We start from the raw sequence: 12,559 nt of genomic DNA on the forward strand, positions 1-12,559 counted from the left end.
GACCAAAATGCCTATCACCATCTTAGAGGATGATACCCCTAGACCTCTCATTCCCTATACCAAAGCTCCTTATATTACCATTCAAATAAAAGGGTTTTTCATTCCTATTTGCCTAGTAAATGGTGCATGAGGTTTGAACATATGTCCGCACATCGTCTTCAAAAAGTTAGACATAACTTGGCCTGAATTAGGAAACCATAGAGTCCAAATTAGTGGGTATGATGGAAATATATGATCATGACCCTAGAAACCATTATTCTATATGTAGTTGTCGGACCCATAGCCCATAAAACTTTGCATCCTTATCATTGATATCCCAACTTTCTATAACCTGCTATTAAGGAGACCCTAGATCCATGATATGAAAGCTTTTCCATCAAAATATCATCAATGTGCCAAAATCCCATGGAGTGACTAGACAATTGTTATATGCATAAATGATCCAACCATTAGGCTAGCCCAACCCATAATCCCTACATCTGATAAGTTAACTGACATATCCTTAGTCTGAGAAAAGGAAGAGACCTCATCTTCAACTTCTATATCAACCTTTGGGAACCAATCCAAAGTGGCTGTTGTGGACTGCTCTAGAAGGTCTCAATTTAGCAAGTCGGTATGTCACGATGATGACTCAGACCTTAGAAGTATAAAAAAATATCTCTTGTTTACAAAGTTTGTCAAAGGGTGACCCATGATCTTAAGGATGGGGTATAAGTCATTCAAGGGTTTAGGCAAAGCTTGACCCCTGCAAGATCCCATTGAAGTTAAGTTATCAGGTCCGATTTGGACAAAGGCTTGGGATACAAGGGCAAAAGAAAAGAAAAAGTCAGTTATTGAAAGTCACTTCCCAACTTCGTTTAGGTTGAAAACCACCCATATTGGGGCAACTAATCATCCATATTATGAGTCAGAATGTGAGTCCAGTTTAGAAGATGAAGATGTCAAAACCATTGTTGTCAGTACTGAATCAGATTGTATCAGCAAAAAATAGATATGATACTAACCTGAATCAACTATTTTTTAATAAATATAAAAATGCTTAAAATTTAATTTTTATATTATTTTAGTGGTTTACCATGTGTCACATTCTGATTGACATGAAATATTTTTTAATTATTTTTCAGCTGATTCAGAACGATTCACTTGAGAATCGGTATCGGCCGATCCACCTTAATCGCTGGCCAAACGATTCAGGTCCAATATTGATACTTACAACATTGGTCAAAACCTTGTCGGATTCACCAAAAAGCTCCAAGTCATAAGGGTTGACTTCTCTCTCTAATGAGATCAATCGTGGAGGGTGAAAAGTCAATGGGTAAAAAAATGATGTCATGATCAAAACCATCCAAAAAGAGGGGCACAATCAAGGGTCAACATGGTTGGGCGGTATAGAAATGTTGGAGCATTAAAAAGGCCATGCAAGAACGTTAGGTCAAGGGTGGCTCTAGCATTTGGGTTGACCTTGTCTAGGTTAAAATAGATGGTCAAAGTTTATTAAATGGGTCGATTAAAGGTAAAGAGGGTCAATCTTAGTCTTGGAGATAAAACCATCCCAAGTACCAAAAAGAATGGTCAAGGTCTAAGAATGACCATGACCAAACCAAATGAAATGGAGCATAATCCAAACCCAAACTCAAATTCAGGTCTAAGTCCAAAGCCAAACACAAATCCAAATCACATGGCTCCAATGAGAATTGCCCATAAATTCAACTCTACATTATTTAAACCTAAGTGAAGTACCTCAACTCTACTAAACTTTTAGAAATAAATAAATACCCACTAACTTAGGTAAATAAAAGAAATGAATAAGCAAAGCTATAGTTTAATCCAATAATTTTGAGACAAAACCCCAACACTAACTTGGGTTGGGAAATAAGATAAGCAGCTTGTGGTTCAGCTCAACTCGTCTTTACTTGTGAATTGAGTTCAGCGAGCAGAGAGCCAACTCATTTAGGTAAATGAGCCGAGAACGAGCATGAAAAGCTTGGATCGGCTTGTATAGGCATGTTTTGCATATTATATATTTATGGATTATATATTCTATACATATATTATATATAATATGCAAATTATATATACATGTATTATACATATATTATATATATTATACATTATCAAGCTTTAAAAACACTTCAAAATATTTTTTTTAGAAAACAGGCTAGCTCATGATTGGCGCTTAATGAGCTCGAACTCGACTCGGCTCGGCTCAGCTCATAACGCGCTCACGAGCCATGCCCAAACAAGGGTATACCCTTATCGAGCCGAGCCCGAACAGCTTGAGCTCAGCTAGTTTACAGCTCTAGCTGGCCAAAAGTCATTTCCTTGCTGACTTGGATCCACTTTGTGGACCAGACCCACTACTCCCACCTGATCCAGAAATCTGCAATAAAAGAAGAACGGATAAGACTTTTGGAGAGAGTTTTTAGGATTGATTACAAATATTTTTCTCCTTTGATCGTTACTTTCTTGCTTTCTTTAGTTAAATTGACTTATTTTCAATTTAGTTCATGGCTCCTTTTTTAGTTCAGTTTTAGTTCTGGAATCAAATCTACGAGCTTCAAGAAGGACCTTCCCGTGGTTTTCATCATCATAATCGCACCAACCCTGTTTGACTTGCAACCTAGTTTCAACTTAAAAATATATCAGATGACGCTGTTGCTAGATGTAATCAAAGACACTGTCCATTTTGGATGGTCATTAGTCGATAGGTTGGATTGAGTCAGATTACCAAGTCGTACATTCTATGATCTCACCAGCTCTTGTTATATATATATATATATATATATATATATATATATATATATATATATATATATAGAGAGAGAGAGAGAGAGAGAGAGAGAGAGAGAGAGAGAGAGAGAGAGAGAGAGAGAGTATATAATATGTTAATTGAAAATATGTGCAGTGGAGTATGAATCAAGATTTTCAATTTTTTTGTTTGTTTGCTATACGGATGTTATCTATATACTCGAAAATCAATGGCATAGAATTTTTGTAAATATTTAAGTATAAAAAGTCATATTTTCCATTGAAAATATATACACGAAGAAGAGTTGATTCTTATCAAATGAACAGTGCCAAACACATTTGCTGGGTCGAATTTGTAAAAGAAAAAAGTGTCAAAATGCCTAATTCACACTTCCGTTCACATATTTTCAATATATGTATAGTGAGTGAAAGAGAGAAGCCCGTATAATCAAATACCTAAAAAGTCTGACACAAATCGGACAGTTTTTGCACTAAAAACTATTTAGCGTGCAGAACTGTCACTAAATCTTTTTTTTGATGATACGGGTTCAAACACAGCTGCACGTCCAACCTTGTTCAAACACAAACCTGTTTGATGATACGGGTTTAGATATATATATATATATATATTGAGAGAGAGAGAGAGAGAGATGCAAATGTGAAATAAAAAATGCAAAATGAATTTCTTTTTTAGTTTTTATTTTTTACAATTTTGATCCCAGTTCAGTATGGTCGATTTACTAGGAATTGACACCCAAATTACGTGTTTTTGATGAAAATGATATTTGGAGCTTTGAAATTTTACAAAGATTTTAGTTATGAAAACCCACCCCCACCCAATCAAACAATCCAAGATCTATGAAAGTTTGCTGAATATTTAAATAACATAAGAAAAAAAAGTCTGAAGACTGGACTTTGACATTTGGAGATAAGAATTGAAGATAGGTTTGGGACTTTTCATTAATTTAGGGAGGGTGGGTGTGACCCACCGCCCCTCGTGCTCATGGTACAAGCCATGGAATTTGACATGGTAAAAGGTTGTCCCCTTTTGATTAACACGTCACCGATTCAAATCTGACCAAACATTAAAAATTCACCAACTAAGGGCTTTTTCCTCGCAAAAAAACCTTTTTTAAGGCAAGATAGGGTTAGGCAGACTCCTACCAGTAATACAACGATACCATTGGGATTCAAAATTACAACACAAGGCGACGTGCTAGCTACTCCGCTACCAGACAAGCGGAGCCCCCCGTTAGTACCTTCACGCAAAACCCGCATCACTAATCCACCCAGCTCTTGGTCGGTTTCAGTTGGGCAACATCAAACTTGGATATCCCGAATCACAATATGGATAAGTGGGTGGATCTCTGAGCTCTAACCTGGTTCCAGTGCACCCATGCCAACACACCTCTCTCTCTCTCTCTCTCTCTCTCTCGTGTCAGTGTCAAAGAAGCTATCACCTATTAAGATGAGAGCTGGTAAATGAGTTGAACAAGACCAGCTGAAGTGTTCAGGGTTGGCTCATTCATATGGCGAGCCAAACTGAGTTCGATCTCATAAACGGACTGAGTTAAAACCACAGAGTTCGAGTTGGCTTGTTTATATGAAACATACATTGATTTAGAGCTTGAAGAAATAGGGTTACAAAAAAAATGTGTGTAAAATATATATTACATATTTTTTACTGCCTAACAAGCTTATATTAGTCAAGCTGAGCCGCCTATCTACTGTTTATATTCAGCTTGCCAGGGCTATTTTAAGAGTTCAAACAAGCTCTTTATGAGACAAACACGAGCCGAGCCATGAGAGGCTCTTGTTTCCCAACCCTAATTACGATGGCCATATACCATTGATGGCGGTTAAGGAATCAATGAATTAGGCCCAACCAGATCTAAACCCAAGGATGTTACTCAAGTCGTTCAGGACTTGTGTAGATAAGAGTCCTGCAAGCTGAATATTTTTCTGTCTTGGGTTGCAATAGCTATAACCCTCACTTTTGTACCACCAATAAAGCTCAATATTTTTTTGAGATACCTCTCAAATGTCTTAAAGGTCTTCATAAAAGAGTTTGGCCATTGGTGATCCGATTTAAAATATATATTTAATTTACCACAAGGCATCGATCAAGAAAATCAAGATATCATGAAGAATACAATATAAATCATGATAAAAATAAGAAGACTCAAGCATAAACATAAAGTTTTTATTTTTAATCATATATCAACGCATGTACAGTATCTAAACATTATCTACAGTCATAAAGAGATATCATATGATCATAACACTTGCTTTGGAATCAAAATTATCAAAATAAATCATAATTTTTGCATAAAATAACTAGTTTAAGATGATAGCATGCAAAAACACCATGAAACACATGAGAAAAATTTGCAGAAACATGATTCATATTATAAACACATGCAAGAAAGAAAATATATATACAATCATGCTGGAAACAAAGATTTATCCATCTAAAATTATGTAGGAACACAAAACTATGCATTTCAGGTTATCCAATTTTCTGATTTAGTCGTCTAAGCATAGATTAAAAAAAAAATTATAAATCTATTTTAAAGCATGATATTGAATTAAAAATACTTTTAAAACCTTTTTCAAACTTGTTCTAAATATGATCCACCATGGATCAACCCGTAGAATCGACAAGATGCACGGTTTATGCGTTTGCATCAGATCTATGCTACGCGTAAGATGAATCCTACCTGAAATATATTTTTTAAACCACCAACACCTTTGCCTCCTATCCCAGCACCTTGGAGTAGCTTCAATGTCTGCTGAAAAAGCTCTAAGAAGGAAGAAGAACAAAATAATAAAGAAGATAAGAGAGAGACTTCTTTTTTTTTATATATATATATTAGAAAATCCATCAAAAGTGGGGGTCGTCCCTCTTATAGTCCAATCCATATCAAAACTAAACTGATTTCATTCATAAGAGTTTTATTTCAAAATTTCTTTAACTAACTACTTAATTAATTTAATTAGCTACTAATTTATTCTTAATTACTAACTAATTAACCTAATTAGTTATGGGGTTCACTGGGGGGCGTCCCACCCTCTCTAGAGTCCTCTAGGGTTTTACAGACCCTCTTAATGAAAACTCTAGAACTTGGAGTGAATCTCACTTGGGTATGGATCCAAAAACTCAATCTATATCCAAAAGTCCGATCCCGATCAAATCCCTATTTAGGTTGGATCTAGGAATTAAACAAAGAAATACAAATCCAAAATTAATTTAAAGATCCATATCTAAACATAAAATTCAAAACAACATTGGATCCAAACTCAGGTTTGGATCCTAACCCATCCAAGATCCGTATAACTCTGAGTCGCCTCTGAACCCTTGTGGGCCACCCTAACCACACTTGGCACCCCACTGAGCCTCTCATGGAACCTGATTTGAGTATAAAACACAACTCAACCAACTTAGACTCTCAAATTTTGCCTGAACATAAAATTGGTTTTAACTCAAATTTAAAGGTTAAAACTAAAACAAAATCGCATGTGTTACACTTGTCACAATATTCAACTGGTTGGTTGCTTTCATACATAATGCACATGATCGCATGTACAAAATTCTGCTAACCTACCACTCTCTACAATTGCACTCTTGACTTACGGATTAATAGCGTAACCAAAATCTCGATCGCGGGTTTCATATTGACGCTCGAGGCAATGCACTACTTGCAAATGTATCCTTTATGTATCTTTCTTACCTTTCTCGAGCTTTTCTTTTATGTTGGGCACTATAACAATTCCTGATATATTTTGCCCATCATTCCTTTTTTACTCATAAAGTTTCATCAACATGAGACAAAACTTTTCAATAAGAGGAATCAGGGGCTTGTCACATATTGTGAGAATCTATACATTGAAACTCTCCGCTATATTAGAGGTTAAGTACCCGTACCTCTTAGCTGAAACTCACTGTTAGCTTAATGTTTCTTTGCAACATCCTTTGTGACATATGTGTACGAGTCTCCACGTTGCTCGTTGATCTTGTCAAAAAATTATGTGCATTGAGCTGTCATGGTTGCTTTGGCCGCACTCCACTAAAGTGGTACAAGTGATGGACCAAATAGTTTTAAAGTTGTTTGTCAAGTGCTTCATGCAATATCCACGACAATTAGGCTATACGAGGGGACAACATACTGTAACCCTAAGTGCTTATCGCAGATGGTTGTCAACCGTTGTTTATGTCTGGGGTTCTCAATGTTGTAGTGATCCAATTAAAACTTTACGTGTGACAAAAACCACGTCCATGAATCCTTTGACTCCCTATCTATAACTGCAAAGACAACAAAAAATATTTGACTGCAAGGATTAATACTATGGGTTGACAACAATATACCCATATATTTTTCTTTTAAGAAGGTGTCATCTAGCAGGAAAATTGAAGAACATCCTTTAATAAACTCATCAATGCATGGGTGAAAATATATGAATAGGTACATAAATCAATTTCGTGTATCAGTCTTAATGACTGCCCTTGATCCTCGGTTAATCATCTTTAAATAATGGCAATAGGTGGGAAGCAACTTGAATGAGTCTTAAAATAAACCATGGTATATATGCTTGTTTGTAACTAAGCTCTACACATTTCTCGCGACTTATGCCATTCATGATTTCTCTTGGAGTCATCTTCGGGTTATCGTACAACTGTTCATGAATAATACGTGAAACCCTCTTGGAAGACATATTTTTTGCTATTAGGTTGCCCAATGATTCATTGCATGTATGCTCACTTTGATCTTTCTTCACTTGAAAGAACGTTGTTCCTCACACCTTTGTGCAATAGATCCTCTAGGTGCAAACAATATTAGTCTATAGGTTCTTTTGTGTGCATACGATAATTACTCTGTTGTTGCAACTCTTCTTGAATTTTGTTTTGTAGTTGTTCCTTATCACATGATCTTTTAGAAATTCAAGGCAATGATTGACATTATTAAACCTTTTGCGAATAACAAGCTCTTGATTGTTGGACTCTATTGATAGCTACTGAAATTGTTCACAATCATCAAGTTTTTCCTTATGCAGTTGTTCATACAACTGAGATGCCTCTGCATCAAAGATTTTCAATTGCTCTTTCGGGAAAGAGAACCCATTCAGCGAGAACCTAGCAAACCCTAAACATGAGCGTATAAACCTAAAACATTTCTAAAGCCTAACAAATACTCACATAACTCACATAATATATCAACTTTTGAGATTCTGAGAGGTCATTTGTGCATCATTGCTAGGATGCAGATCATTAGAATTGGGGTGCCCAAGTGGTTCCACATCCTTTCTAGTGATCCTCTATTGATGTACACCCTCAATGGTTCGTGAAAGTTTTTCATTGTATGCAACTCCAACATTTATATTCCTAATCGGTTCAGACAACTACATGTTTTCCACTTGTACAACATTACTATCATTTATTATTTGGGATAATTGCAGGTTTTGTTCATCAATATCATTCACTGCTTGGGATAGTTTGATGTTCGACAACACACTGACCTCGATAGATTGTTCTCCATCCCTTGCAAGTGCTTCTTGTTGCATTATGCAAAGTACTAAGTAAACATCGTCAGTAAATAACATCCCTTCTACATCATCATTGTCAAAAACATCTACCCAACCTGGCTCACCACCTATGGACAACAAATATCTATACCAGAGGCTGATTAACTCTTCACTCAGTGTTGTTTTTTGAGACAACCTAGCCACCAATTTATTAAAGCTAATATTTTTGGGGACCACTAAAGATCTCCAACTATGATCATCAGTGACACGATAGTGCACTTTAGTAGATACTGAAGTCATCTTAACTACCTACATCAACTACATGAAATATACAATATCTATTGAGAATAGAATACATACAACAACCACTTTGCAAAACCAACTATCTACATTAACACCTTGTGCTTGGTCGACCCAAGCCCCATTATACATACACATACATGAAAAAATAAAAAATCATATAATAATAAAGAAGCAACTTGAAAGAAGTAAAAATATTAGTTTTTATGCGATAAAGCATCTTCAAAGCGAACACAGATCTTCAAAATAAACATATTACATTCTTTAAAAAAAAACCCTAAACTATATATGCAGAGTGGATTTTCGGTTCCATAGGATGTGGATCATAAAGAACTTACTTTTCGATTTAACAAAAGAAGTTGATGGGAAGAATGTCTCAGCCTCGTCGGAATCACTGAAAAAGTGATCGAAGATAAGAAAAACTCAAAAATTATGCAGAGGAGACTTTAGAGACCACAGGTTGGGGATCACGAAGAACTTTAGATTTTGTTCTTAAAAAGAAGCAAAAATTTTGATATGCTGATACCAGATAAAAAATAACCCTAATCCAGACCTGGTACCAACATCTCAAACACAACAAAAAGGCACGTGTTTTAAATTTTAAAAGACATTTGTAGAATTTTTTATGCGATGTTGTATCATTTTTTTTGCGAAGTAACTCATGTATTTGTGCAGTTTTTCGATTCGAGTTTAAAAAAAAATCATAGTTTTTTTATACAAATTTAAGATTTTTTTATGCGAAGTAAATAAAGTATTTATGAAGTTTCGAGGTTCGAGTTTGAAAGAAAGTTCGCTCACACATATTTTATGTGACATTATTACAATTTTTATGTGAGGTTTGATAGTTTGAGTTAAAAAAAAATTTACAGATTTTTTATGTGACGTTATTATATTTTTTATGCAAGGTAACTCAATTATTTGTGATGTTTGTCGGTTGGAGTTAAAAAAAATTAACATTTTTTTATGAGAGGTAACTCAAGTATTTGTGGTGTTTGTCGGTTTGAGTTAAAAAAAAAATTACAGATTTTTTATGTGATGTTATTGTATTTTTTATGTGAGGTAACTCAAGTATTTGTGATGTTTGTTGGTTTGAGTTAAAAAAATATATTTTTTATGCGAATCTAAGAATTTTTTATGTGAAGTAACTCAAGTATTTGTGATGTTTGTCGGTTTCAGTTTAAAAGAAAGTTTGCTTGCAAATACTTTATGCGAATTTGGTAAATTTTTAATGCACGGTAACTTAGGTATTTGTGAAGTTGGAGTTTTTTTTAGAGACAAGGAAAATTCAAATATAAAAAAAAATTGTACTAAAAATGATAGATGAGAGGGCTAAAAGGTTTATAAAAATATCATTATTTGTGATTTTGAACAGCAGACGGATTTGAAATTTTTTTAAGGCTTTTTTAAGAAATGTCATTTTTGTCATGCAGTACGGTTATTTTTTCGTTTTTTAAAAAAACACTTTCGCCCGTGTTCTTCCATGTAACACCATGTTGGTGGGATTGATACAATGTCGTCACTTTTACTTTTCGAGCATAAAAAACAGTCTGGTGCAGGGTGGCATGTGCGTTTGGTTCAGACTAATTGAGGTCGTTGTACAAGCTTGGACTCGGAAGGGTATACCCAGTACTCAAGACTGCCTGACACGTGTGCTCGAGGTGTGGGCCCACCTTTCATGGTGACTGCCATGTGTCCTGGGGTGGTTGGGCCCACTTTCCCTTTGGGCCTCGTGTCCTTGGACTAGGGCCCACCATCTACTTTAGAACCAGAGGCCTGACCTAATGCTAGTGGGGCTGAGTACTTGGCAAAGTGCTTAGCCCAAGTACTGGATCACGAGTCAGAGCTCAGTAGGAGTGCAAACGGGTCGAACTTCGGCCACATATCCTGCCAGATTCGGATCTGAATTTGAAATGTAAACAGCAGATCCGAATCTGAATTAGGATCCAAATCAGACCTGAGGAGGTCAGGTTGAATCTGAATACGAAGTGCATGTATTATTTAATCCAGAAAAAAATAGAATAAAAACAAGCCATTCACATGTAAAAAAATGTGATAGGTCAGATTTTGATCCTGATCAATTTCAGATCCGACTTGAAATGCTGATCTGAATCAAACCCGAATCTGAAAGTAATCTGATTGAAGAGATCCAAATAAGACCATATTGTACATTTGAATCTTAAAGAATCTATTTCCAAAAAAGATGTTGAACTCAGATAGGATATCTGATCCGATCCGATCCGTTTACAGCCCAACGCAAAGACATGCGTGCACATAAACAAGCGCCTTCAAGGTCGATAAAGTGTGTGGTTTGTGTTGCTTGCAGCTTATGCATTACGATTGAGCCGCCTGAGGCTCTGCTTCTATCTTGTATTGACGCTTACAAGGCAAAGAGTAAGAAAATGAACCATGCTAAACACATTTACAAAAGTTACGGACTTGTTTGGAATCTAGGAAGTGGGATAGGAGTTAATGCATTTGGCCTAAATTGAGTTGAAACAATTATACCTTGAGATTACAACTAGATTGTAGGTAGAATCAATTATATTAAATATATATCATATATATTGTCCACCCCATATATAATCTAGTTCATAAGCGCAAGGTTTTTTTTTTTCAAAGGCCAGCTGGGGTTAGGCAGACCCCTACCAGTTATACAATTATACCATTGGGTTTTGAACTTGCAACGTCCCGTTGGTAGTAAGCGCAAGTTGTGTCCACTCAATTTGACCTCAGAAATGTAGTTTTGTATGGCTGGTTTGCTAAATCGAGGCAAACTCTGAACACTAGATGGAATCATGCCTCTCGTATCATTCTTTTTCAATGTAAAAATACTTTTTTTTTTAATATTTAAATTTTCGTGCATTGAGTGCTGTTAATTCTTGAAGCACTTAACCAACATGACCGGAACCAGTTTTTGTTATTAAATAAATTATGTAGATCACATATATAATGTTATATTTATAAAAAGGTGGTATATATGCAGTGCCTCTGGCACTTCTTAAGGCAGGTTTGGGAATGAAGTTACGGATTTGCATTGGCTGTGAGAGCGGAGCGCACTTGTTGGTTTAAGTAGGGGTGTCAACGGGCCTGGTTTACTCGGACCCAAACCAAACCAAACCCTATAGGGTCCGTGTATGGTGATAAATAATAAGACCCGATTAAGACTCGAATCCGGACTTAAAGGTCCGATTAATACATGGATCTGGGTATAGTTTGTGAAATTTTATACTAAACTCGAGTTCCGATTAGGACCCGCAATTTTTCAATGTAAAAATAATAAAAGATATGGTTTTAACGAGTATGGTCTGGGTCTGGTTCATGTAGTTTTTATCGGGTTCAGGTATGATTTTTTTTTTATAATAGACCCGATTAGACCCAAATCTGGACCTGATACCATACGTGAAAACCGAGTCCAAGTCTGGTACCACCTGGGTTCGAACCAAACCTAATCCATTGACACCCCTAGGTTCCAACAATGTTGTTAGTATTGGTATCGGCCCTGAAATGAACTAGGGTGTGAACTATGCTTGAGCCGGATCCACAAGGGCTATTGATTGGCCCCACCCAAGCTTGGCAATTCGCATTGGAGGTGAGCGGAGCCCGGTCTAGGCCCAATCCAGTTGTGTCAAGTCTAGTCTTTGTCACAAGTAGGGGTGGCAATCAGGTTGGGTTGGTGGGTCGTGTCGGCGGGTCAGCATACCTCAACACGAACCCGACCTGTTTATTAAATAGGTCGACTGTGGCAAACACGAACCCAACTCATTTATTAAACGGGCAACCCGACACGACCTGCCTAACCCGTTTAATAAACAGGTCCGGTCGGGTAAACGGGTTGGCGGGTTAGCGGTGCAATCTAAAAAGCATACAAACTTTTTTGCAGCACTTCACATGGGTTTGCCAGTGCCATCGCCAAACCTCGTCGGCAGGGCAGGCGATAGTAGCCCCGACAATGGTATATCGGCCATCCAGCCCTTGAAGCAAGGGAGGATGC

The sequence above is a fragment of the Nuphar pumila genome, chromosome 6 (genome assembly GCF_984573655.1).
Source record: "Nuphar pumila chromosome 6, dmNupPumi1.hap1.1, whole genome shotgun sequence".
In the NCBI taxonomy this organism is placed as follows: domain Eukaryota; kingdom Viridiplantae; phylum Streptophyta; class Magnoliopsida; order Nymphaeales; family Nymphaeaceae; genus Nuphar; species Nuphar pumila.